The 26,533-nt window shown below is 38.5% G+C and overlaps 16 non-coding genes across 16 annotated transcripts; all 16 read left to right on the top strand.

Moving 5' to 3' along the window:
- The first annotated feature begins 212 nt into the window (after nucleotides 1-212).
- Nucleotides 213-294, top strand: TRNAS-CGA (transfer RNA serine (anticodon CGA)). Its single transcript has one exon. It is a non-coding gene; the product is annotated as a tRNA-Ser (tRNA).
- Nucleotides 295-1,524: 1,230 nt separating this feature from the next.
- On the top strand, nucleotides 1,525-1,606 carry TRNAS-CGA (transfer RNA serine (anticodon CGA)). The gene has a single exon. It is a non-coding gene; the product is annotated as a tRNA-Ser (tRNA).
- Nucleotides 1,607-2,837: 1,231 nt separating this feature from the next.
- Nucleotides 2,838-2,919, top strand: TRNAS-CGA (transfer RNA serine (anticodon CGA)). Its single transcript has one exon. It is a non-coding gene; the product is annotated as a tRNA-Ser (tRNA).
- A 1,231-nt stretch (nucleotides 2,920-4,150) lies between these two features.
- Nucleotides 4,151-4,232, top strand: TRNAS-CGA (transfer RNA serine (anticodon CGA)). Its single transcript has one exon. It is a non-coding gene; the product is annotated as a tRNA-Ser (tRNA).
- A 1,230-nt stretch (nucleotides 4,233-5,462) lies between these two features.
- TRNAS-CGA (transfer RNA serine (anticodon CGA)) lies at nucleotides 5,463-5,544 on the top strand. Its single transcript has one exon. It is a non-coding gene; the product is annotated as a tRNA-Ser (tRNA).
- A 1,231-nt stretch (nucleotides 5,545-6,775) lies between these two features.
- TRNAS-CGA (transfer RNA serine (anticodon CGA)) lies at nucleotides 6,776-6,857 on the top strand. Its single transcript has one exon. It is a non-coding gene; the product is annotated as a tRNA-Ser (tRNA).
- Nucleotides 6,858-12,999: 6,142 nt separating this feature from the next.
- On the top strand, nucleotides 13,000-13,081 carry TRNAS-CGA (transfer RNA serine (anticodon CGA)). Its single transcript has one exon. It is a non-coding gene; the product is annotated as a tRNA-Ser (tRNA).
- A 1,225-nt stretch (nucleotides 13,082-14,306) lies between these two features.
- Nucleotides 14,307-14,388, top strand: TRNAS-CGA (transfer RNA serine (anticodon CGA)). Its single transcript has one exon. It is a non-coding gene; the product is annotated as a tRNA-Ser (tRNA).
- Nucleotides 14,389-16,922: 2,534 nt separating this feature from the next.
- On the top strand, nucleotides 16,923-17,004 carry TRNAS-CGA (transfer RNA serine (anticodon CGA)). Its single transcript has one exon. It is a non-coding gene; the product is annotated as a tRNA-Ser (tRNA).
- A 1,231-nt stretch (nucleotides 17,005-18,235) lies between these two features.
- TRNAS-CGA (transfer RNA serine (anticodon CGA)) lies at nucleotides 18,236-18,317 on the top strand. The gene has a single exon. It is a non-coding gene; the product is annotated as a tRNA-Ser (tRNA).
- Nucleotides 18,318-19,548: 1,231 nt separating this feature from the next.
- TRNAS-CGA (transfer RNA serine (anticodon CGA)) lies at nucleotides 19,549-19,630 on the top strand. Its single transcript has one exon. It is a non-coding gene; the product is annotated as a tRNA-Ser (tRNA).
- A 1,231-nt stretch (nucleotides 19,631-20,861) lies between these two features.
- On the top strand, nucleotides 20,862-20,943 carry TRNAS-CGA (transfer RNA serine (anticodon CGA)). Its single transcript has one exon. It is a non-coding gene; the product is annotated as a tRNA-Ser (tRNA).
- A 1,231-nt stretch (nucleotides 20,944-22,174) lies between these two features.
- Nucleotides 22,175-22,256, top strand: TRNAS-CGA (transfer RNA serine (anticodon CGA)). Its single transcript has one exon. It is a non-coding gene; the product is annotated as a tRNA-Ser (tRNA).
- Nucleotides 22,257-23,487: 1,231 nt separating this feature from the next.
- Nucleotides 23,488-23,569, top strand: TRNAS-CGA (transfer RNA serine (anticodon CGA)). The gene has a single exon. It is a non-coding gene; the product is annotated as a tRNA-Ser (tRNA).
- A 1,231-nt stretch (nucleotides 23,570-24,800) lies between these two features.
- Nucleotides 24,801-24,882, top strand: TRNAS-CGA (transfer RNA serine (anticodon CGA)). The gene has a single exon. It is a non-coding gene; the product is annotated as a tRNA-Ser (tRNA).
- Nucleotides 24,883-26,113: 1,231 nt separating this feature from the next.
- On the top strand, nucleotides 26,114-26,195 carry TRNAS-CGA (transfer RNA serine (anticodon CGA)). The gene has a single exon. It is a non-coding gene; the product is annotated as a tRNA-Ser (tRNA).
- Nucleotides 26,196-26,533: the final 338 nt, after the last annotated feature.

Genomic DNA, 26,533 nt, shown 5'->3' with positions numbered 1-26,533 from the left:
GTACTGACATTTTATAAACCCAAAACTATACCAAGTATAAAGCATTCTCCGAGTTATATTTTAAAAATCATTAACGCAGGCCACTGTGGTCAGGATTAACTTCCCATTTAAATCATCTCTGATACAATATTACTTCAGTCATCCTCACAGCCTGAAATGAAGTTGCTCAACCCATAGAGAAAATTTTGTGAAAACATCGCATTGCATGAGAGGTAGTCGTGGCTGAGTGGTTAAGGAGATGGACTCGAAATCCATTGTGGTCTCACCGCGCAGGTTCAAATCCTGCCGACTACGACCACAAGGTTGTTCAATTTTTCAGAAAATTTGCTAAAAGCTTGAAACCAGTGATGTTCAGGGTGAGTCAGGCACTGGCACATCAAAATCTTTAAGATGCCTGCCTGTTCTCTCTTTCTCTATCCCCCATTCTCCTCCTCTCCTTGAGACTGAGCCCAGGAATCTCAGCAGCCATACTAAGTACCATTTATTAATTACAAATGCATTTTGAATGTCAAATTTGTAAGAAAGTTTTGTACATTTAGCAAAATATCAAATTCATTTGAAAGAAAATGATGTCCACTCAAAGTAAAAAGAGCTTTGGTTACTTTCAATGCACAACATTTTACTTTCAAATCGTGTCAGATGACTTTCAGTGCTAATTATTATATCATTAACCTCTCCGTTATTAAAAATTGTGCTTTAATGCAAAAAAAGAAAAATAATTGTCTGTGCATACTTTCATGTAGCACAATTATCTTCACTAGCTCAAAAGGGCCGCTCATTGTCCAAAATGGATTGTCAAATCATAGCAAACAATGGAATATCCCCATCATTCCTTGAACACTTGATTAGTTTACAAAACAAGCAAAATTCAAAAGAGTGTAGAAGGTTTGATAGGCTCAAGCATCTCTAATCTTGATGTAAGTTTGGCTACACTAAAAAATCTATTGAAAGTGCTTTCCAAACTAGCTCTGTAGCCAGTTGATCGTATTTGCACAAATATAAGTCAAACTATAGTGATATTTTCCAAATGATTAAACATGACAATTTGTGTGATAAAGCAACACAGGAATTAGTAGTTGAATCTCTTTTGTGTAGTCAAATCATTTTTCATTTTGCTTGGAAAGTTGATAATGTTTAAAATTAACACTCAATCATTTTAATTGCACGTAATATCACAGGTGTACAATCGTGGAATCCTTCTATATCTCAGCTGGTAGAGCAGAGGACTGTAAAAGAGATTGGTACAGAAATCCTAAGGTCGCTGCTTGATTTCCGGCTCGCAGGATGACGCTTTTGATAAACTTAGATGTCAGTACTGACATTTTATAAACCCAAAACTATACCAAGTATAAAGCATTCTCCAAGTTATATTTTAAAAATCATTAACGCAGGCCACTGTGGTCAGGATTAACTTCCCATTTAAATCATCTCTGATACAATATTACTTCAGTCATCCTCACAGCCTGAAATGAAGTAGCTCAACCGATAGAGATACTTTTGTGAAAACATCACATTGTATGAGAGGTAGTCGTGGCCAAGTGGTTAAGGCGATGGATTCGAAATCCATTGGGGTCTCCCCGCGCAGGTTCAAAACCTGCCGACTATGACCACATGGTTGTTTAATTTTTCAGAAAATTTGCTAAAAGCTTGAAACCAGTGATGTTCAGGGTGAGTCAGGCACTGGCACATCAAAATCTTTAGGATGCCTGCCTGTTCTCTCTTTCTCTATCCCCCATTCTCCTCCTCTCCTTGAGACTGAGCCCAGGAATCTCAGCAGCCATACTAAGTAGCATTTATTAATTACAAATGCATTTTGAATGTCAAATTTGTAAGAAAGTTTTGTACATTTAGCAAAATATCAAATTCATTTAAAAGAAAATGATGTCCACTCAAAGTAAAAAGAGCTTTGGTTACTTTCAATGCACAACATGTTACTTTCAAATCGTGTCAGATGACTTTCAGTGCTAATTATTATATCATTAACCTCTCCTTTATTAAAAATTGTGCTTTAATGCAAAAAAAGAAAAATAATTGTCTGTGCATACTCTCATGTAGCACAATTATCTTCACTAGCTCAAAAGGGCCGCTCATTGTCCAAAATGGATTGTCAAATCAGAGCAAACAATGGAATATCCCCATCATTCCTTGAACACTTGATTAGTTTACAAAACAAGCAAAATTCAAAAGAGTGTAGAAGGTTTGATAGGCTCAAGCATCTCTAATCTTGATGTAAGTTTGGCTACACTAAAAAATCTATTGAAAGTGCTTTCCAAACTAGCTCTGTAGCCAGTTGATCGTATTTGCACAAATATAAGTCAAACTATTAGTGATATTTTCCAAATGATTAAACATGACAATTTGTGTGATAAAACAACACAGGAATAAGTAGTTGAATCTCTTTTGTGTAGTCAAATCATTTTTCATTTTGCTTGGAAAGTTGATAATGTTTAAAATTAACACTCAATCATTTTAATTGCACGTAATATCACAGGTGTACAATCGTGGAATCCTTCGATATCTCAGCTGGTAGAGCGGAGGACTGTAAAGGAGATTGGTACAGAAATCCTAAGGTCGCTGCTTCATTTCCGGCTCGAAGGATGACGCTTTTGATAAACTTAGATGTCAGTACTGACATTTTATAAACCCAAAACTATACCAAGTATAAAGCATTCTCCAAGTTATATTTTAAAAATCATTAACGCAGGCCACTGTGGTCAGGATTAACTTCCCATTTAAATCATCTCTGATACAATATTACTTCAGTCATCCTCACAGCCTGAAATGAAGTAGCTCAACCCATAGAGAAACTTTTGTGAAAACATCACATTGCATGAGAGGTAGTCGTGGCCGAGTGGTAAAGGCGATGGACTCGAAATCCATTGGGGTCTCCCCGCGCAGGTTCAAATACTGCCGACTACGACCACATGGTTGTTTAATTATTCAGAAAATTTGCTAAAAGCTTGAAACCAGTGATGTTCAGGGTGAGTCAGGCACTGGCACATCAAAATCTTTAGGATGCCTGCCTGTTCTCTCTTTCTCTATCCCCCATTCTCCTCCTCTCCTTGAGACTGAGCCCAGGAATCTCAGCAGCCATACTAAGTAGCATTTATTAATTACAAATGCATTTTGAATATCAAATTTGTAAGAAAGTTTTGTACATTTAGCAAAATATCAAATTCATTTGAAAGAAAATGATGTCCACTCAAAGTAAAAAGAGCTTTGGTTACTTTCAATGCACAACATTTTACTTTCAAATCATGTCAGATGACTTTCAGTGCTAATTATTATATCATTAACCTCTCCTTTATTAAAAATTGTGCTTTAATGCAAAAAAAGAAAAATAATTGTCTGTGCATACTCTCATGTAGCACAATTATCTTCACTAGCTCAAAAGGGCCGCTCATTGTCCAAAATGGATTGTCAAATCAGAACAAACAATGGAATATCCCCATCATTCCTGGAATACTTGATTAGTTTACAAAACAAGCAAAATTCAAAAGAGTGTAGAAGGTTTGATAGGCTCAAGCATCTCTAATCTTGATGTAAGTTTGGCTACACTAAAAAATCTATTGAAAGTGCTTTCCAAACTAGCTCTGAAGCCAGCTGATCGTATTTTCACAAATATAAGTCAAACTATTAGTGATATTTTCCAAATGATTAAACATGACAATTTGTGTGATAAAGCAACACAGGAATAAGTAGTTGAATCTCTTTTGTGTAGTGAAATCATTTTTCATTTTGCTTGGAAAGTTGATAATGTTTAAAATTAACACTCAATCATTTTAATAGCACGTAATATCACAGGTGTACAATCATGGAATCCTTCGATATCTCAGCTGGTAGAGCGGAGGACTGTAAAAGAGATTGGTACAGAAATCCTAAGGTCGCTGCATCATTTCCGGCTCGAAGGATAACGCTTTTGATAAACTTAGATGTCAGTACTGACATTTTATAAACCCAAAACTATACCAAGTATAAAGCATTCTCCGAGTTATATTTTAAAAATCATTAACGCAGGCCACTGTGGTCAGGATTAACTTCCCATTTAAATCATCTCTGATACAATATTACTTCAGTCATCCTCACAGCCTGAAATGAAGTAGCTCAACCCATAGAGAAAATTTTGTGAAAACATCGCATTGCATGAGAGGTAGTCGTGGCTGAGTGGTTAAGGAGATGGACTCGAAATCCATTGTGGTCTCACCGCGCAGGTTCAAATCCTGCCGACTACGACCACAAGGTTGTTCAATTTTTCAGAAAATTTGCTAAAAGCTTGAAACCAGTGATGTTCAGGGTGAGTCAGGCACTAGCACATCAAAATCTTTAAGATGCCTGCCTGTTCTCTCTTTCTCTATCCCCCATTCTCCTCCTCTCCTTGAGACTGAGCCCAGGAATCTCAGCAGCCATACTAAGTACCATTTATTAATTACAAATGCATTTTGAATGTCAAATTTGTAAGAAAGTTTTGTACATTTAGCAAAATATCAAATTCATTTGAAAGAAAATGATGTCCACTCAAAGTAAAAAGAGCTTTGGTTACTTTCAATGCACAACATTTTACTTTCAAATCGTGTCAGATGACTTTCAGTGCTAATTATTATATCATTAACCTCTCCGTTATTAAAAATTGTGCTTTAATGCAAAAAAAGAAAAATAATTGTCTGTGCATACTTTCATGTAGCACAATTATCTTCACTAGCTCAAAAGGGCCGCTCATTGTCCAAAATGGATTGTCAAATCATAGCAAACAATGGAATATCCCCATCATTCCTTGAACACTTGATTAGTTTACAAAACAAGCAAAATTCAAAAGAGTGTAGAAGGTTTGATAGGCTCAAGCATCTCTAATCTTGATGTAAGTTTGGCTACACTAAAAAATCTATTGAAAGTGCTTTCCAAACTAGCTCTGTAGCCAGTTGATCGTATTTGCACAAATATAAGTCAAACTATAGTGATATTTTCCAAATGATTAAACATGACAATTTGTGTGATAAAGCAACACAGGAATAAGTAGTTGAATCTCTTTTGTGTAGTCAAATCATTTTTCATTTTGCTTGGAAAGTTGATAATGTTTAAAATTAACACTCAATCATTTTAATTGCACGTAATATCACAGGTGTACAATCGTGGAATCTTTCTATATCTCAGCTGGTAGAGCAGAGGACTGTAAAAGAGATTGGTACAGAAATCCTAAGGTCGCTGCTTGATTTCCGGCTCGAAGGATGACGCTTTTGATAAACTTAGATGTCAGTACTGACATTTTATAAACCCAAAACTATACCAAGTATAAAGCATTCTCCAAGTTATATTTTAAAAATCATTAACGCAGGCCACTGTGGTCAGGATTAACTTCCCATTTAAATCATCTCTGATACAATATTACTTCAGTCATCCTCACAGCCTGAAATGAAGTAGCTCAACCGATAGAGATACTTTTGTGAAAACATCACATTGTATGAGAGGTAGTCGTGGCCAAGTGGTTAAGGCGATGGATTCGAAATCCATTGGGGTCTCCCCGCGCAGGTTCAAAACCTGCCGACTATGACCACATGGTTGTTTAATTTTTCAGAAAATTTGCTAAAAGCTTGAAACCAGTGATGTTCAGGGTGAGTCAGGCACTGGCACATCAAAATCTTTAGGATGCCTGCCTGTTCTCTCTTTCTCTATCCCCCATTCTCCTCCTCTCCTTGAGACTGAGCCCAGGAATCTCAGCAGCCATACTAAGTAGCATTTATTAATTACAAATGCATTTTGAATGTCAAATTTGTAAGAAAGTTTTGTACATTTAGCAAAATATCAAATTCATTTGAAAGAAAATGATGTCCACTCAAAGTAAAAAGAGCTTTGGTTACTTTCAATGCACAACATTTTACTTTCAAATCGTGTCAGATTACTTTCAGTGCTAATTATTATATCATTAACCTCTCCTTTATTAAAAATTGTGCTTTAATGCAAAAAAAGAAAAATAATTGTCTGTGCATACTCTCATGTAGCACAATTATCTTCACTAGCTCAAAAGGGCCGCTCATTGTCCAAAATGGATTGGCAAATCAGAACAAACAATGGAATATCCCCATCATTCCTGGAATACTTGATTAGTTTACAAAATAAGCAAAATTCAAAAGAGTGTAGAAGGTTTGATAGGCTCAAGCATCTCTAATCTTGATGTAAGTTTGGCTACACTAAAAAATCTATTGAAAGTGCTTTCCAAACTAGCTCTGTAGCCAGCTGATCGTATTTGTACAAATATAAGTCAAACTATTAGTGATATTTTCCAAATGATTAAACATGACAATTTGTGTGATAAAACAACACAGGAATAAGTAGTTGAATCTCTTTTGTGTAGTCAAATCATTTTTCATTTTGCTTGGAAAGTTGATAATGTTTAAAATTAACATTCAATCATTTTAATTGCACGTAATATCACAGGTGTACAATCGTGGAATCCTTCGATATCTCTGCTGGTAGAGCAGAGGACTGTAAAGGAGATTGGTACAGAAATCCTAAGGTCGCTGCTTCATTTCCGGCTCGAAGGATGCCGCTTTTGATAAACTTAGATGTCAGTACTGACATTTTATAAACCCAAAACTATACCAAGTATAAAGCATTCTCCAAGTTATATTTTAAAAATCATTAACGCAGGCCACTGTGGTCAGGATTAACTTCCCATTTAAATCATCTCTGATACAATATTACTTCAGTCATCCTCACAGCCTGAAATGAAGTAGCTCAACCCATAGAGAAACTTTTGTGAAAACATCACATTGCATGAGAGGTAGTCGTGGCCGAGTGGTTAAGGCAATGGACTCGAAATCCATTGGGGTCTCCCCACACAGGTTCAAATCCTGCCGTCTACGACCACATGGTTGTTTAATTTTTTAGAAAATTTGCTAAAAGCTTGAAACCAGTGATGTTCAGGGTGAGTCAGGCACTGGCACATCAAAATCTTTAGGATGCCTGCCTGTTCTCTCTTTCTCTATCCCCCATTCTCCTCCTCTCCTTGAGACTGAGCCCAGGAATCTCAGCAGCCATACTAAGTAGCATTTATTGATTACAAATGCATTTTGAATGTCAAATTTGTAAGAAAGGTGTTAGGGTCTCCTGCCCTGTGCTGCCACGTCGTCATGGCAACCGGGAGACAAGTGCTAGTGGAGTAACCTGAGCGCAGCTGATACTCCGGTTCGGGTCTTTTGCTGTGCAGTGGTTATAGGCTCTGTGCACGGCAGGGGATCCGGTGCTGGTTTTTGTGCTCACAGTCTGTGAGGTCTGAGTGGGGCGTGGACAGCACCTGCTTTATAAGGCCTCTTTTCAGGGTAAGCAGATGCTGCTGAATCTTTGTTGGTTAGTCAGTTCATGAAAGTTAGCCAGTACTGTGTAGCTTTGTATTTGTTTGTTGCTTACTGCAAATAGGCCTGGGGATTTGGTATTACACTCTGCCAATCCAGACCTAGCAGTAAGACTGGAGTCAGTCGTTTAGCTTGCTGGGGTTCTGTTACTACTCTGTGAACTTAGCAAGTTTGCGGCTGTATTCTAAGACTTGCCTGTCTAATCCTGTCTCACTGTGCTAGGTGTCAGGGGTCAGTTTAGTGGCAGTAAGCTAAAACCTGTGCACTGCAAGTGAGAATTAGGATTGTGGAGATTCTCCTTGTGTCTATCATTCCATCTCTGACCAAGGAGTTTACTGCCACACCCGTTGGTAACCCTTTAGGGTTTTGCTGTTGCCCTTAGCAACAGCATTTCGGGTTCTCTACGTATTAAAACACAACATCTTGCTTTTCCATCTGAGCAGTTCTAATACAAGGGAGATACCCAGTTCCTTAGCCTCTGGGCTTCTCTGTTCACTTTGTGTGTATTTTGTTACCCTATCACCTTCTGTGTACGTTATGTCATATCCCCCAGTTTGTCTGTGAGTCCATCTGTTTTGCATAACAGTTCAAACACCAGTACATTCCTGCAGACACTGGAGTGCATAACAGTTCTGACACCAGTACTTTCCTGCAGGCACTGGTGTGCATAACATATTCAGCAGCCTAATACTCCTGTTGAAATTTTGTGGGAATATGGAGCATACCCCTCAAAATACGTTGCAACAGGTGGTCGATCAGGTGCAGGTCCTGACTCGACAATTTAATGATTTGTCCATTAAAATGCACACCTCCCAGGCTGCTGGCGGAGCTCCCGCAGCAGCAGCACCTGCAGGGGTTAAGGAGCCGAAAGTAAATCTCCCGGATCGTTTTTCTGGAGATCGCTCGCAGTTCTTTTGTTTCAAGGAGAGCTGCAAGCTATACTTCCGGCTTAGGCCTCAGTCTTCTGGGTCGGAGATTCAGCGGGTGGGCATAGTGATTTCCTTGCTACAAGGAGACCCACAGGTCTGGGCATATGGGTTGCAGCCTGACTGTCCGTCGCTTAAAAGTGTTGATGCTTTTTTTACGGCACTGGGCATGTTGTATGATGACCCTGACAAGACGGCCTCAGCCGAGGCTCAGATTTCGATCCTTAAGCAAGGGCGAAGGCCAGTTGAGGTTTACTGTACGGAGTTTCGGAGGTTGGCCCATGATACCCAGTGGAATGACCCAGCCCTGAGACACCAGTACCGAAGAGGTCTTTCTAAGATTGACCTACGCGGTGCGTACAATCTAATCCGAATAAGAGAGGGGGATGAATGGAAGACTGCCTTTAATACCCACTCAGGGCATTATGAATATTTGGTGATGCCTTTTGGGCTCTGTAATGCCCCGGCAGTCTTCCAGGATTTCATGAATGATGTGCTCAGGGAATATTTGGATAGATTCTTAGTTGTATACTTAGATGACATCCTAATCTTCTCCCATTCCCTGGAGGAACATCAGAAGCATGTACGCTTAGTCCTCCAGAAACTCAGAGACCACCGGCTTGGGGCGAAGCTGGAGAAGTGCGAATTTGAAGTTCAGCAAATCGCATTTCTAGGATATATTATCTCCCCAGAAGGTTTCCAAATGGAGGGTTCCAAGGTACAGGCAGTCCTGGATTGGGTGCAGCCCACTAGTTTGAAGGCGCTTCAGCGTTTCCTGGGCTTTGCGAATTTTTATAGACGATTTATCGCTGGATTTTCGTCTATAGTGGCGCCCTTGGTGGCACTCACTAAGAAAGGGGCGGATGTTGCTCACTGGTCTTGTGAGGCTAAAGCGGCTTTTGCCCGTCTCAAAAGGGCATTTGTTTCGGCCAAGGTGCTGCGACACCCAGATCCAGAGCGTCCTTTTGTGGTGGAGGTGGATGCCTCTGAGATGGGTATTGGGGCAGTGCTTTCTCAGATGGGAGTGTCTGATAATCGCCTTCATCCCTGTGCTTACTTTTCCCGTAAATTTTCGCCTGCCGAAATGAATTATGACGTGGGTAACCGGGAATTGTTGGCTATTAAGGATGCACTCGAGGAGTGGAGACACTGGCTTGAGGGGGCTAAGTTTGTGGTCTCAATTCTCACTGACCATAAGAATCTGGCATATTTAGAGTCAGCGAAGCGTCTCAATGCCAGGCAGGCACAATGGGCTTTGTTTTTTGCTCGCTTTAATTTTTTGATAACATATCGCCCTGGGTCAAAAAACATCAAGGCTGATGCGCTCTCGCAGAGTTTTGCTCCAATCCAGGAGACCACCGAGGAGCCGTTGCCCATTGTTTCCCCATCATGTATTAAAGTGGGCATTACCCAGGACCTCTTATCATTAGTCCTTAGAGCACAGGAGCAGGCTCCTCCAGACCTTCCGGTAGGTCTTTTGTTTGTGCCTCCTAGGTTAAGACAGCGAGTGTTCCTGGAATTCCATGCCAAGAAGTCGGCAGGTCACCCGGGTATTGCCAGAACTCGGGAGTTGCTATCTAGGGCGGTGTGGTGGCCCTCGGTGGCTAAGGATGTGGATCAGTGGGTTCGGGCATGTGACATCTGTGCCCGAAATAAGACTCCTAGAGGGGTTCCTGTTGGCCCATTACATCCACTCTCTATCCCATCTAAGCCATGGACCCACATTTCAATGGATTTTGTGGTGGACTTGCCCAAATCCTCGGGGATGACAGCCATCTGGGTTGTCGTTGACAGGTTTTCGAAGATGGCGCACTTCGTTCCACTGGTTGGGCTGCCATCAGCCAGACGCCTGTCTGAATTATTTATGCTGCATGTTGTGCGTCTCCACGGGTTGCCACTTGATGTGGTCTCTGACCGCGGATCCCAGTTTGTGGCCAAATTCTGGAGGGCATTTTGTTCCGATCTCCAGATTTCTGTCAGCTTGTCGTCAGGCTACCATCCGCAGTCTAATGGGCAGACTGAAAGGGTGAACCAGTCCTTGGAGCAGTTCCTCAGGTGTTATGTCTCCAAGTGTCAGACTGACTGGGTTGCTCATCTGTCCATGGCGGAGTTTGCCTATAACAACGCGGCTCACTCTGCTACAGGGATCTCTCCCTTCCTTTGTGTGTATGGGCATCATCCTAAGGCCAATTCTTTTGACCCCCTGGACTCCACGCCTGGTGGTTCCTCTGTGGTTTCGGTCCTTAGAGGTATTTGGCGGAAAGTGAAGAAAGCCCTTGTGTCTGTGTCATTAGTGACCAAAAGGATTTTTGATAAGCGGAAAAGACCCTGCAGCTTCAAATTAGGAGACTTCGTCTGGTTGTCTACCAAGAATTTGAAGTTGAGACAGCCATCTCATAAGTTAGGGCCCCGGTTCATCGGCCCTTATAAGATCACCAGGGTTATCAATCCGGTGGCATTTCAGTTAGATCTGCCCCGTTCTTTGGGTATCAATAAAACATTTCATTGTTCCCTTTTAAAACGGGCGATTAGTAATCCTTCTTCCAGTGGAAGACCTTCCCCTCTTCTGATACGTGGCAAGAGGGAGTTTGTTGTTGAAAGGATTCTTGACTCCAAGGTGGTTCGGGGTCGGCTGTCATTTTTGGTGCACTGGAAGGGGTATGGCCCGGAGGAGCGGTCGTGGGTGCGCAGTTGTGATCTTCATGCCCCCAGACTGATACGCTCTTTCTTCTCGCAGTTCCCCGATAAACCCGGTGGTAGGGGTTCTTTGACCCCTCGTCAGAGGGGGGGTACTGTTAGGGTCTCCTGCCCTGTGCTGCCACGTCGTCATGGCAACCGGGAGACAAGTGCTAGTGGAGTAACCTGAGCGCAGCTGATACTCCGGTTCGGGTCTTTTGCTGTGCAGTGGTTATAGGCTCTGTGCACGGCAGGGGATCCGGTGCTGGTTTTTGTGCTCACAGTCTGTGAGGTCTGAGTGGGGCGTGGACAGCACCTGCTTTATAAGGCCTCTTTTCAGGGTAAGCAGATGCTGCTGAATCTTTGTTGGTTAGTCAGTTCATGAAAGTTAGCCAGTACTGTGTAGCTTTGTATTTGTTTGTTGCTTACTGCAAATAGGCCTGGGGATTTGGTATTACACTCTGCCAATCCAGACCTAGCAGTAAGACTGGAGTCAGTCGTTTAGCTTGCTGGGGTTCTGTTACTACTCTGTGAACTTAGCAAGTTTGCGGCTGTATTCTAAGACTTGCCTGTCTAATCCTGTCTCACTGTGCTAGATGTCAGGGGTCAGTTTAGTGGCAGTAAGCTAAAACCTGTGCACTGCAAGTGAGAATTAGGATTGTGGAGATTCTCCTTGTGTCTATCATTCCATCTCTGACCAAGGAGTTTACTGCCACACCCGTTGGTAACCCTTTAGGGTTTTGCTGTTGCCCTTAGCAACAGCATTTCGGGTTCTCTACGTATTAAAACACAACATCTTGCTTTTCCATCTGAGCAGTTCTAATACAAGGGAGATACCCAGTTCCTTAGCCTCTGGGCTTCTCTGTTCACTTTGTGTGTATTTTGTTACCCTATCACCTTCTGTGTACGTTATGTCATATCCCCCAGTTTGTCTGTGAGTCCATCTGTTTTGCATAACAGTTCAAACACCAGTACATTCCTGCAGACACTGGAGTGCATAACAGTTCTGACACCAGTACTTTCCTGCAGGCACTGGTGTGCATAACAAAAGGTTTGTACATTTAGCAAAATATCAAATTTATTTGAAAGAAAATGATGTCCACTCAAAGTAAAAAGAGCTTTGGTTACTTTCAATGCACAACATTTTACTTTCAAATCGTGTCAGATGACTTTCAGTGCTAATTATTATATCATTAACCTCTCCTTTATTAAAAATTGTGCTTTAATGCAAAAAAAGAAAAATAATTGTCTGTGCATACTCTCATGTAGCACAATTATCTTCACTAGCTCAAAAGGGCTGCTCATTGTCCAAAATGGATTGTCAAATCAGAACAAACAATGGAATATCCCCATCATTCCTTGAACACTTGATTAGTTTACAAAACAAGCAAAATTCAAAAGAGTGTAGAAGGTTTGATAGGCTCAAGCATCTCTAATCTTGATGTAAGTTTGGCTACACTAAAAAATCTATTGAAAGTGCTTTCCAAACTAGCTCTGCAGCCAGTTGATCGTATTTGCACAAATATAAGTCAAACTATTAGTGATATTTTCCAAATGATTAAACATGACAATTTGTGTGATAAAGCAACACAGGAATAAGTAGTTGAATCTCTTTTGTGTAGTGAAATCATTTTTCATTTTGCTTGGAAAGTTGAGAATGTTTAAAATTAACACTCAATCATTTTAATTGCACGTAATATCACAGGTGTACAATCGTGGAATCCTTCGATATCTCAGCTGGTAGAGCGGAGGACTGTAAAGGAGATTGGTACAGAAATCCTAAGGTCTCTGCTTCATTTCCGGCTCGAAGGATGACGCTTTTGATAAACTTAGATGTCAGTACTGACATTTTATAAACCCAAAACTATACCAAGTATAAAGCATTCTCCAAGTTATATTTTAAAAATCATTAATGCAGGCAACTGTGGTCAGGATTAACTTCCCATGGAAATCATCTCTGATACAATATTACTTCAGTCATCCTCACAGCCTGAAATGAAGTAGCTCAACCCATAGAGAAACTTTTGTGAAAACATTACATTGCATGAGAGGTAGTCGTGGCCGAGTGGTTAAGGCGATGGACTCGAAATCTATTGGGGTCTCCCCGCGCAGGTTCAAATCCTGCCGACTACGACCACATGGTTGTTTAATTATTCAGAAAATTTGCTAAAAGCTTGAAACCAGTGATGTTCAGGGTGAGTCAGGCACTGGCACATCAAAATCTTTAGGATGCCTGCCTGTTCTCTCTTTCTCTATCCCCCATTCTCCTCCTCTCCTTGAGACTGAGCCCAGGAATCTCAGCAGCCATACTAAGTAGCATTTATTAATTACAAATGCATTTTGAATGTCAAATTTGTAAGAAAGTTTTGTACATTTAGCAAAATATCAAATTCATTTGAAAGAAAATGATGTCCACTCAAAGTAAAAAGAGCTTTGGTTACTTTCAATGCACAACATTTTACTTTCAAATCGTGTCAGATGACTTTCAGTGCTAATTATTATATCATTAACCTCTCCTTTATTAAAAATTGTGCTTTAATGCAAAAAAAGAAAAATAATTGTCTGTGCATACTCTCATGTAGCACAATTATCTTCACTAGCTCAAAAGGGCCGCTCATTGTCCAAAATGGATTGTCAAATCAGAACAAACAATGGAATATCCCCATCATTCCTGGAATACTTGATTAGTTTACAAAACAAGCAAAATTCAAAAGAGTGTAGAAGGTTTGATAGGCTCAAGCATATCTAATCTTGATGTAAGTTTGGCAACACTAAAAAATCTATTGAAAGTGCTTTCCAAACTAGCTCTGCAGCCAGTTGATCGTATTTGCACAAATATAAGTCAAACTATTAGTGATATTTTCCAAATGATTAAACATGACAATTTGTGTGATAAAGCAACACAGGAATAAGTAGTTGAATCTCTTTTGTGTAGTCAAATCATTTTTCATTTTGCTTGGAAAGTTGATAATGTTTAAAATTAACACTCAATCATTTTAATTGCACGTAATATCACAGGTGTACAATCGTGGAATCCTTCGATATCTCAGCTGGTAGAGTGGAGGACTGTAAAGGAGATTGGTACAGAAATCCTAAGGTCGCTGCTTCATTTCCGGCTTGAAGGATGACGCTTTTGATAAACTTAGATGTCAGTACTGACATTTTATAAACCCAAAACTATACCAAGTATAAAACATTCTCCAAGTTATATTTTAAAAATCATTAACGCAGGCCACTGTGGTCAGGATTAACTTCCCATTTAAATCATCTCTGATACAATATTACTTCAGTCATCCTCACAGCATGAAATGAAGTAGCTCAACTGAAACTTTTGTGAAAACACCACATTGCATGAGAGGTAGTCGTGCCCGAGTGGTTAAGGCGATGGACTCGAAATCCATTGGGGTCTCCCTGCGCAGGTTCAAATCCTGCCGACTACAACCACATGGTTGTTTAAATTTTCAGAAAATTTGCTAAAAGCTTGAAACCAGTGATGTTCAGGGTGAGTCAGGCACTGGCACATCAAAATCTTTAGGATGCCTGCCTGTTCTCTCTTTCTCTATCCCCCATTCTCCTCCTCTCCTTGAGACTGAGCCCAGGAATCTCAGCAGCCATACTAAGTAGCATTTATTAATTACAAATGCATTTTGAATGTCAAATTTGTAAGAAAGTTTTGTACATTTAGCAAAATATCAAATTCATTTGAAAGAAAATGATGTCCACTCAAAGTAAAAAGCGCTTTGGTTACTTTCAATGCACAACATTTTACTTTCAAATCGTGTCAGATGACTTTCAGTGCTAATTATTATATCATTAACCTCTCCTTTATTAAAAATTGTGCTTTAATGCAAAAAAAGAAAAATAATTGTCTGTGCATACTCTCATGTAGCACAATTATCTTCACTAGCTCAAAAGGGCCGCTCATTGTCCAAAATGGATTGTCAAATCAGAGCAAACAATGGAAAATCCCCATCATTCCTTGAACACTTGATTAGTTTACAAAACAAGCAAAATTCAAAAGAGTGTAGAAGGTTTGATAGGCTCAAGCATCTCTAATCTTGATGTAAGTTTGGCTACACTAAAAAATCTATTGAAAGTGCTTTCTAAACTAGCTCTGTAGCCAGCTGATCGTATTTGCACTAATATAAGTCAAACTATTAGTGATATTTTCCAAATGATTAAACATGACAATTTGTGTGATAAAGCAACACAGGAATAAGTAGTTGAATCTCTTTTGTGTAGTCAAATCATTTTTCATTTTGCTTGGAAAGTTGATAATGTTTAAAATTAACACTCAATCATTTTAATAGCACGTAATATCACAGGTGTACAATCATGTAATCCTTCGATATCTCAGCTGGTAGAGCGGAGGACTGTAAAAGAGATTGGTACAGAAATCCTAAGGTCGCTGCTTCATTTCCGGCTCGAAGGATGACGTTTTTGATAAACTTAGATGTCAGTACTGACATTTTATAAACCCAAAACTATACCAAGTATAAAGCATTCTCCAAGTTATATTTTAAAAATCATTAACGCAGGCCACTGTGGTCAGGATTAACTTCCCATGGAAATCATCTCTGATACAATATTACTTCAGTCATCCTCACAGCCTGAAATGAAGTAGCTCAACCCATAGAGAAACTTTTGTGAAAACTTCACATTGCATGAGAGGTAGTCGTGGCTGAGTGGTTAAAGCGAAGGACTCGAAATCTCCCCGCGCAGGTTCAAATCCTGCCTACTACGACCACATGGTTGTTTTATTTTTCAGAAAATTTGCTAAAAGCTTGAAACCAGTGATGTTCAGGGTGAGTCAGGCACTGGCACATCAAAATCTTTAGGATGCCTGCCTGGTCTCTCTTTCTCTATCCCCCATTCTCCTCCTCTCCTTGAGACTGAGCCCAGGAATCTCAGCAGCCATACTAAGTAGCATTTATTAATTACAAATGCATTTTGAATGTCAAATTTGTAAGAAAGTTTTGTACATTTAGCAAAATATCAAATTCATTTGAAAAAAAATTATGTCCACTCAAAGTAAAAAGAGCTTTGGTTACTTTCAATGCACAACATTTTACTTTCATATCGTGTCAGATGACTTTCAGTGCTAATTATTATATCATTAACCTCTCCTTTATTAAAAATTGTGCTTTAATGCAAAAAAAGAAAAATAATTGTCTGTGCATACTCTCATGTAGCACAATTATCTTCACTAGCTCAAAAGGGCCGCTCATTGTCCAAAATGGATTGTCAAATCAGAGCAAACAATGGAATATCCCCATCATTCCTTGAACACTTGATTAGTTTACAAAGCAAGCAAAATTCAAAAGAGTGTAGAAGGTTTGATAGGCTCAAGCATCTCTAATCTTGATGTAAGTTTGGCTACACTAAAAAATCTATTGAAAGTGCTTTCCAAACTAGCTCTGTAGCCAGCTGATCGTATTTGCACAAATATAAGTCAAACTATTAGTGATATTTTCCAAATGATTAAACATGACAATTTGTGTGATAAAGCAACACAGGAATAAGTAGTTGAATCTCTTTTGTGTAGTCAAATCATTTTTCATTTTGTTTGGAAAGTTGATTATGTTTAAAATTAACACTCAATCATTTTAATAGCACGTAATATCACAGGTGTACAATCATGGAATCCTTCGATATCTCAGCTGGTAGAGCGGAGGACTGTAAAAGAGATTGGTACAGAAATCCTTAGGTCGCTGCTTCATTTCCGGCTCGAAGGATGACGCTTTTGATAAACTTAGATGTCAGTACTGACATTTTATAAACCCAAACCTATACCAAGTATAAAGCATTCTCCAAGTTATATTTTAAAAATCATTAATGCAGGCAACTGTGGTCAGGATTAACTTCCCATGGAAATCATCTCTGATACAATATTACTTCAGTCATCCTCACAGCCTGAAATGAAGTAGCTCAACCCATAGAGAAACTTTTGTGAAAACATCACATTGCATGAGAGGTAGTCGTGGCCGAGTGGTTAAGGCGATGGACTCGAAATCCATTGGGGTCTCCCCGCGCAGGTTCAAATACTGCCGACTACGACCATATGGTTGTTTAATTTTTCAGAAAATTTGCTAAAAGCTTGAAACCAGTGATGTTCAGGGTGAGTCAGGCACTGGCACATCAAAATCTTTAGGATGCCTGCCTGTTCTCTCTTTCTCTATCCCCCATTCTCCTCCTCTCCTTGAGACTGAGCCCAGGAATCTCAGCAGCCATACTAAGTAGCATTTATTAATTACAAATGCATTTTGAATGTCAAATTTGTAAGAAAGTTTTGTACATTTAGCAAAATATCAAATTCATTTGAAAGAAAATGATGTCCACTCAAAGTAAAAAGAGCTTTGGTTACTTTCAATGCACAACATTTTACTTTCAAATCGTGTCAGATGACTTTCAGTGCTAATTATTATATCATTAACCTCTCCTTTATTAAAAATTGTGCTTTAATGCAAAAAAAGAAAAATAATTGTCTGTGCATACTCTCATGTAGCACAATTATCTTCACTAGCTCAAATGGGCCGCTCATTGTCCAAAATGGATTGTCAAATCAGAGCAAACAATGGAAAATCCCCATCATTCCTTGAACACTTGATTATTTTACAAAACAAGCAAAATTCAAAAGAGTGTAGAAGGTTTGATAGGCTCAAGCATCTCTAATCTTGATGTAAGTTTGGCTACACTAAAAAATCTATTGAAAGTGCTTTCCAAACTAGCTCTGTAGCCAGCTTATCGTATTTGCACAAATATAAGTCAAACTATTAGTGATATTTTCCAAATTATTAAACATGACAATTTGTGTGATAAAGCAACACAGGAATAAGTAGTTGAATCTCTTTTGTGTAGTCAAATCATTTTTCATTTTGTTTGGAAAGTTGATAATGTTTAAAATTAACACTCAATCATTTTAATAGCACGTAATATCACAGGTGTACAATCATGGAATCCTTCGATATCTCAGCTGGTAGAGCGGAGGACTGTAAAAGAGATTGGTACAGAAATCCTTAGGTCGCTGCTTCATTTCCGGCTCGAAGGATGACGCTTTTGATAAACTTAGATGTCAGTACAGACATTTTATAAACCCAAACCTATACCAAGTATAAAGCATTCTCCAAGTTATATTTTAAAAATCATTAATGCAGGCAACTGTGGTCAGGATTAACTTCCCATGGAAATCATCTCTGATACAATATTACTTCAGTCATCCTCACAGCCTGAAATGAAGTAGCTCAACCCATAGAGAAACTTCTGTGAAAACATCACATTGCATGAGAGGTAGTCGTGGCCGAGTGGTTAAGGCGATGGACTCGAAATCCATTGGGGTCTCCCTGTGCAGGTTCAAATCTTGCCGACTACGACCACATGGTTGTTTAATTTTTCAGAAAATTTGCTAAAAGCTTGAAACCAGTGATGTTCAGGGTGAGTCAGGCACTGGCACATCAAAATCTTTAGGATGCCTGCCTGTTCTCTCTTTCTCTATCCCCCATTCTCCTCCTCTCCTTGAGACCGAGCCCAGGAATCTCAGCAGCCATACTAAGTAGCATTTATTAATTACAAATGCATTTTGAATGTCAAATTTGTAAGAAAGTTTTGTACATTTAGCAAAATATCAAATTCATTTGAAAGAAAATGATGTCCACTCAAAGTAAAAAGAGCTTTGGTTACTTTCAATGCACAACATTTTACTTTCAAATCGTGTCAGATGACTTTCAGTGCTAATTATTATATCATTAACCTCTCCTTTATTAAAAATTGTGCTTTAATGCAAAAAAAGAAAAATAATTGTCTGTGCATACTCTCATGTAGCACAATTATCTTCACTAGCTCAAAAGGGCCGCTCATTGTGCAAAATGGATTGTCAAATCAGAGCAAACAATGGAATATCCCCATCATTCCTTGAACACTTGATTAGTTTACAAAACAAGCAAAATTCAAAAGAGTGTAGAAGGTTTGATAGGCTCAAGCATCTCTAATCTTGATGTAAGTTTGGCTACACTAAAAAATATATTGAAAGTGCTTTCCAAACTAGCTCTGTAGCCAGCTGATCGTATTTGCACAAATATAAGTCAAACTATTAGTGATATTTTCCAAATGATTAAACATGACAATTAGTGTGATAAAGCAACACAGGAATAAGTAGTTGAATCTCTTTTGTGTAGTCAAATCATTTTTCATTTTGCTTGGAAAGTTGATAATGTTTAAAATTAACACTCAATCATTTTAATAGCACGTAATATCACAGGTGTACAATCATGGAATCCTTCGATATCTCAGCTGGTAAAGCGGAGGACTGTAAAAGAGATTGGTACAGAAATCCTAAGGTCGCTGCTTCATTTCCGGCTCGAAGGATGACGCTTTTGATAAACTTAGATGTCAGTACTGACATTTTATAAACCCAAAACTATACCAAGTATAAAGCATTCTCCAAGTTATATTTTAAAAATCATTAACGCAGGCCACTGTGGTCAGGATTAACTTCCCATGGAAATAATCTCTGATACAATATTACTTCAGTCATCCTCACATCATGAAATGAAGTAGCTCAACCCATAGAGAAACTTTTGTGAAAACATCACATTGCATGAGAGGTAGTCGTGGCCGAGTGGTTAAGGCGATGGACTCGAAATCCATTGGGGTCTCCCCGCGCAGGTTCAAATCTTGCCGACTACGACCACATGGTTGTTTAATTTTTCAGAAAATTTGCTAAAAGCTTGAAACCAGTGATGTTCAGGGTGAGTCAGGCACTGGCACATCAAAATCTTTAGGAAGCCTGCCTGTTCTCTCTTTCTCTATCCCCCATTCTCCTCCTTTCCTTGAGACTGAGCCCAGGAATTTCAGCAGCCATACTAAGTAGCATTTATTAATTACAAATGCATTTTGAATGTCAAATTTGTAAGAAAGTTTTGTACATTTAGCAAAATATCAAATTCATTTGAAAGAAAATGATGTCCACTCAAAGTAAAAAGAGCTTTGGTTACTTTCAATGCACAACATTTTACTTTCAAATCGTGTCAGATGACTTTCAGTGCTAATTATTATATCATTAACCTCTCCTTTATTAAAAATTGTGCTTTAATGCAAAAAAAGAAAAATAATTGTCTGTGCATACTCTCATGTAGCACAATTATCTTCACTAGCTCAAATGGGCCGCTCATTGTCCAAAATGGATTGTCAAATCAGAGCAAACAATGGAAAATCCCCATCATTCCTTGAACACTTGATTATTTTACAAAACAAGCAAAATTCAAAAGAGTGTAGAAGGTTTGATAGGCTCAAGCATCTCTAATCTTGATGTAAGTTTGGCTACACTAAAAAATCTATTGAAAGTGCTTTCCAAACTAGCTCTGTAGCCAGCTTATCGTATTTGCACAAATATAAGTCAAACTATTAGTGATATTTTCCAAATTATTAAACATGACAATTTGTGTGATAAAGCAACACAGGAATAAGTAGTTGAATCTCTTTTGTGTAGTCAAATCATTTTTCATTTTGTTTGGAAAGTTGATAATGTTTAAAATTAACACTCAATCATTTTAATAGCACGTAATATCACAGGTGTACAATCATGGAATCCTTCGATATCTCAGCTGGTAGAGCGGAGGACTGTAAAAGAGATTGGTACAGAAATCCTTAGGTCGCTGCTTCATTTCCGGCTCGAAGGATGACGCTTTTGATAAACTTAGATGTCAGTACAGACATTTTATAAACCCAAACCTATACCAAGTATAAAGCATTCTCCAAGTTATATTTTAAAAATCATTAATGCAGGCAACTGTGGTCAGGATTAACTTCCCATGGAAATCATCTCTGATACAATATTACTTCAGTCATCCTCACAGCCTGAAATGAAGTAGCTCAACCCATAGAGAAACTTCTGTGAAAACATCACATTGCATGAGAGGTAGTCGTGGCCGAGTGGTTAAGGCGATGGACTCGAAATCCATTGGGGTCTCCCTGTGCAGGTTCAAATCTTGCCGACTACGACCACATGGTTGTTTAATTTTTCAGAAAATTTGCTAAAAGCTTGAAACCAGTGATGTTCAGGGTGAGTCAGGCACTGGCACATCAAAATCTTTAGGATGCCTGCCTGTTCTCTCTTTCTCTATCCCCCATTCTCCTCCTCTCCTTGAGACCGAGCCCAGGAATCTCAGCAGCCATACTAAGTAGCATTTATTAATTACAAATGCATTTTGAATGTCAAATTTGTAAGAAAGTTTTGTACATTTAGCAAAATATCAAATTCATTTGAAAGAAAATGATGTCCACTCAAAGTAAAAAGAGCTTTGGTTACTTTCAATGCACAACATTTTACTTTCAAATCGTGTCAGATGACTTTCAGTGCTAATTATTATATCATTAACCTCTCCTTTATTAAAAATTGTGCTTTAATGCAAAAAAAGAAAAATAATTGTCTGTGCATACTCTCATGTAGCACAATTATCTTCACTAGCTCAAAAGGGCCGCTCATTGTGCAAAATGGATTGTCAAATCAGAGCAAACAATGGAATATCCCCATCATTCCTTGAACACTTGATTAGTTTACAAAACAAGCAAAATTCAAAAGAGTGTAGAAGGTTTGATAGGCTCAAGCATCTCTAATCTTGATGTAAGTTTGGCTACACTAAAAAATATATTGAAAGTGCTTTCCAAACTAGCTCTGTAGCCAGCTGATCGTATTTGCACAAATATAAGTCAAACTATTAGTGATATTTTCCAAATGATTAAACATGACAATTAGTGTGATAAAGCAACACAGGAATAAGTAGTTGAATCTCTTTTGTGTAGTCAAATCATTTTTCATTTTGCTTGGAAAGTTGATAATGTTTAAAATTAACACTCAATCATTTTAATAGCACGTAATATCACAGGTGTACAATCATGGAATCCTTCGATATCTCAGCTGGTAAAGCGGAGGACTGTAAAAGAGATTGGTACAGAAATCCTAAGGTCGCTGCTTCATTTCCGGCTCGAAGGATGACGCTTTTGATAAACTTAGATGTCAGTACTGACATTTTATAAACCCAAAACTATACCAAGTATAAAGCATTCTCCAAGTTATATTTTAAAAATCATTAACGCAGGCCACTGTGGTCAGGATTAACTTCCCATGGAAATAATCTCTGATACAATATTACTTCAGTCATCCTCACATCATGAAATGAAGTAGCTCAACCCATAGAGAAACTTTTGTGAAAACATCACATTGCATGAGAGGTAGTTGTGGCCGAGTGGTTAAGGCGATGGACTCGAAATCCATTGGGGTCTCCCCGCGCAGGTTCAAATCTTGCCGACTACGACCACATGGTTGTTTAATTTTTCAGAAAATTTGCTAAAAGCTTGAAACCAGTGATGTTCAGGGTGAGTCAGGCACTGGCACATCAAAATCTTTAGGAAGCCTGCCTGTTCTCTCTTTCTCTATCCCCCATTCTCCTCCTTTCCTTGAGACTGAGCCCAGGAATTTCAGCAGCCATACTAAGTAGCATTTATTAATTACAAATGCATTTTGAATGTCAAATTTGTAAGAAAGTTTTGTACATTTAGCAAAATATCAAATTCATTTGAAAGAAAATGATGTCCACTCAAAGTAAAAAGAGCTTTGGTTACTTTCAATGCACAACATTTTACTTTCAAATCGTGTCAGATGACTTTCAGTGCTAATTATTATATCATTAACCTCTCCTTTATTAAAAATTGTGCTTTAATGCAAAAAAAGAAAAATAATTGTCTGTGCATACTCTCATGTAGCACAATTATCTTCACTAGCTCAAAAGGGCCGCTCATTGTCCAAAATGGATTGTCAAATCAGAGCAAACAATGGAATATCCCCATCATTCCTTGAACACTTGATTAGTTTACAAAGCAAGCAAAATTCAAAAGAGTGTAGAAGGTTTGATAGGCTCAAGCATCTCTAATCTTGATGTAAGTTTGGCTACACTAAAAAATCTATTGAAAGTGCTTTCCAAACTAGCTCTGTAGCCAGCTGATCGTATTTGCACAAATATAAGTCAAACTATTAGTGATATTTTCCAAATTATTAAACATGGCAATTTGTGTGATAAAGCAACACAGGAATAAGTAGTTGAATCTCTTTTGTGTAGTCAAATCATTTTTCATTTTGCTTGGAAAGTTGATAATGTTTAAAATTAACACTCAATCATTTTAATAGCACGTAATATCACAGGTGTACAATCATGGAATCCTTCGATATCTCAGCTGGTAGAGCGGAGGACTGTAAAAGAGATTGGTACAGAAATCCTTAGGTCGCTGCTTCATTTCCGGCTCGAAGGATGACGCTTTTGATAAACTTAGATGTCAGTACTGACATTTTATAAACCCAAACCTATACCAAGTATAAAGCATTCTCCAAGTTATATTTTAAAAATCATTAATGCAGGCAACTGTGGTCAGGATTAACTTCCCATGGAAATCATCTCTGATACAATATTACTTCAGTCATCCTCACAGCCTGAAATGAAGTAGCTCAACCCATAGAGAAACTTTTGTGAAAACATCACATTGCATGAGAGGTAGTCGTGGCCGAGTGGTTAAGGCGATGGACTCGAAATCCATTGGGGTCTCCCTGCGCAGGTTCAAATCCTGCCGACTACGACCACATGGTTGTTTAATTTTTCAGAAAATTTGCTAAAAGCTTGAAACCAGTGATGTTCAGGGTGAGTCAGGCACTGGCACATCAAAATCTTTAGGATGCCTGCCTGTTCTCTCTTTCTCTATCCCCCATTCTCCTTCTCTCCTTGAGACTGAGCCCAGGAATCTCAGCAGCCATACTAAGTAGCATTTATTAATTACAAATGCATTTTGAATGTCAAATTTGTAAGAAAGTTTTGTACATTTAGCAAAATATCAAATTCATTTGAAAGAAAATGATGTCCACTCAAAGTAAAAAGAGCTTTGGTTACTTTCAATGCACAACATTTTACTTTCAAATCGTGTCAGATGACTTTCAGTGCTAATTATTATATCATTAACCTCTCCTTTATTAAAAATTGTGCTTTAATGCAAAAAAAGAAAAATAATTGTCTGTGCATACTCTCATGTAGCACAATTATCTTCACTAGCTCAAAAGGGCCGCTCATTGTCCAAAATGGATTGTCAAATCAGAGCAAACAATGGAATATCCCCATCATTCCTTGAACACTTGATTAGTTTACAAAACAAGCAAAATTCAAAAGAGTGTAGAAGGTTTGATAGGCTCAAGCATCTCTAATCTTGATGTAAGTTTGGCTACACTAAAAAATCTATTGAAAGTGCTTTCCAAACTAGCTCTGTAGCCAGCTGATCGTATTTGCACAAATATAAGTCAAACTATTAGTGATATTTTCCAAATGATTAAACATGACAATTAGTGTGATAAAGCAACACAGGAATAAGTAGTTGAATCTCTTTTGTGTAGTCAAATCATTTTTCATTTTGCTTGGAAAGTTGATAATGTTTAAAATTAACACTCAATCATTTTAATAGCACGTAATATCACAGGTGTACAATCATGGAATCCTTCGATATCTCAGCTGGTAAAGCGGAGGACTGTAAAAGAGATTGGTACAGAAATCCTAAGGTCGCTGCTTTATTTCCGGCTCGAAGGATGACGCTTTTGATAAACTTAGATGTCAGTACTGACATTTTATAAACCCAAAACTATACCAAGTATAAAGCATTCTCCAAGTTATATTTTAAAAATCATTAACGCAGGCCACTGTGGTCAGGATTAACTTCCCATGGAAATCATCTCTGATACAATATTACTTCAGTCATCCTCACATCCTGAAATGAAGTAGCTCAACCCATAGAGAAACTTTTGTGAAAACTTCACATTGCATGAGAGGTAGTCGTGGCCGAGTGGTTAAGGCGATGGACTCGAAATCCATTGGGGTCTCCCCGCGCAGGTTCAAATCCTGCCGACTATGACCACATGGTTGTTTAATTTTTCAGAAAATTTGCTAAAAGCTTGAAACCAGTGATGTTCAGGGTGAGTCAGGCACTGGCACATCAAAATCTTTAGGATGCCTGCCTGTTCTCTCTTTCTCTATCCCCCATTCTCCTCCTTTCCTTGAGACTGAGCCCAGGAATTTCAGCAGCCATACTAAGTAGCATTTATTAATTACAAATGCATTTTGAATGTCAAATTTGTAAGAAAGTTTTGTACATTTAGCAAAATATCAAATTCATTTGAAAGAAAATGATGTCCACTCAAAGTAAAAAGAGCTTTGGTTACTTTCAATGCACAACATTTTACTTTCAAATCGTGTCAGATGACTTTCAGTGCTAATTATTATATCATTAACCTCTCCTTTATTAAAAATTGTGCTTTAATGCAAAAAAAGAAAAATAATTGTCTGTGCATACTCTCATGTAGCACAATTATCTTCACTAGCTCAAAAGGGCCGCTCATTGTCCAAAATGGATTGTCAAATCAGAGCAAACAATGGAATATCCCCATCATTCCTTGAACACTTGATTAGTTTACAAAGCAAGCAAAATTCAAAAGAGTGTAGAAGGTTTGATAGGCTCAAGCATCTCTAATCTTGATGTAAGTTTGGCTACACTAAAAAATCTATTGAAAGTGCTTTCCAAACTAGCTCTGTAGCCAGCTGATCGTATTTGCACAAATATAAGTCAAACTATTAGTGATATTTTCCAAATGATTAAACATGACAATTTGTGTGATAAAGCAACACAGGAATAAGTAGTTGAATCTCTTTTGTGTAGTCAAATCATTTTTCATTTTGTTTGGAAAGTTGATAATGTTTAAAATTAACACTCAATCATTTTAATAGCACGTAATATCACAGGTGTACAATCATGGAATCCTTCGATATCTCAGCTGGTAGAGCGGAGGACTGTAAAAGAGATTGGTACAGAAATCCTTAGGTCGCTGCTTCATTTCCGGCTCGAAGGATGACGCTTTTGATAAACTTAGATGTCAGTACTGACATTTTATAAACCCAAACCTATACCAAGTATAAAGCATTCTCCAAGTTATATTTTAAAAATCATTAATGCAGGCAACTGTGGTCAGGATTAACTTCCCATGGAAATCATCTCTGATACAATATTACTTCAGTCATCCTCACAGCCTGAAATGAAGTAGCTCAACCCATAGAGAAACTTTTGTGAAAACATCACATTGCATGAGAGGTAGTCGTGGCCGAGTGGTTAAGGCGATGGACTCGAAATCCATTGGGGTCTCCCCGCGCAGGTTCAAATCCTGCCGACTACGACCATATGGTTGTTTAATTTTTCAGAAAATTTGCTAAAAGCTTGAAACCAGTGATGTTCAGGGTGAGTCAGGCACTGGCACATCAAAATCTTTAGGATGCCTGCCTGTTCTCTCTTTCTCTATCCCCCATTCTCCTCCTCTCCTTGAGACTGAGCCCAGGAATCTCAGCAGCCATACTAAGTAGCATTTATTAATTACAAATGCATTTTGAATGTCAAATTTGTAAGAAAGTTTTGTACATTTAGCAAAATATCAAATTCATTTGAAAGAAAATGATGTCCACTCAAAGTAAAAAGAGCTTTGGTTACTTTCAATGCACAACATTTTACTTTCAAATC

Source organism: Pseudophryne corroboree, chromosome 4, assembly GCF_028390025.1.
Source record: "Pseudophryne corroboree isolate aPseCor3 chromosome 4, aPseCor3.hap2, whole genome shotgun sequence".
NCBI classification, from domain to species: Eukaryota; Metazoa; Chordata; class Amphibia; order Anura; family Myobatrachidae; genus Pseudophryne; species Pseudophryne corroboree.
This window is presented reverse-complemented; position numbering and strand designations above follow the sequence as displayed.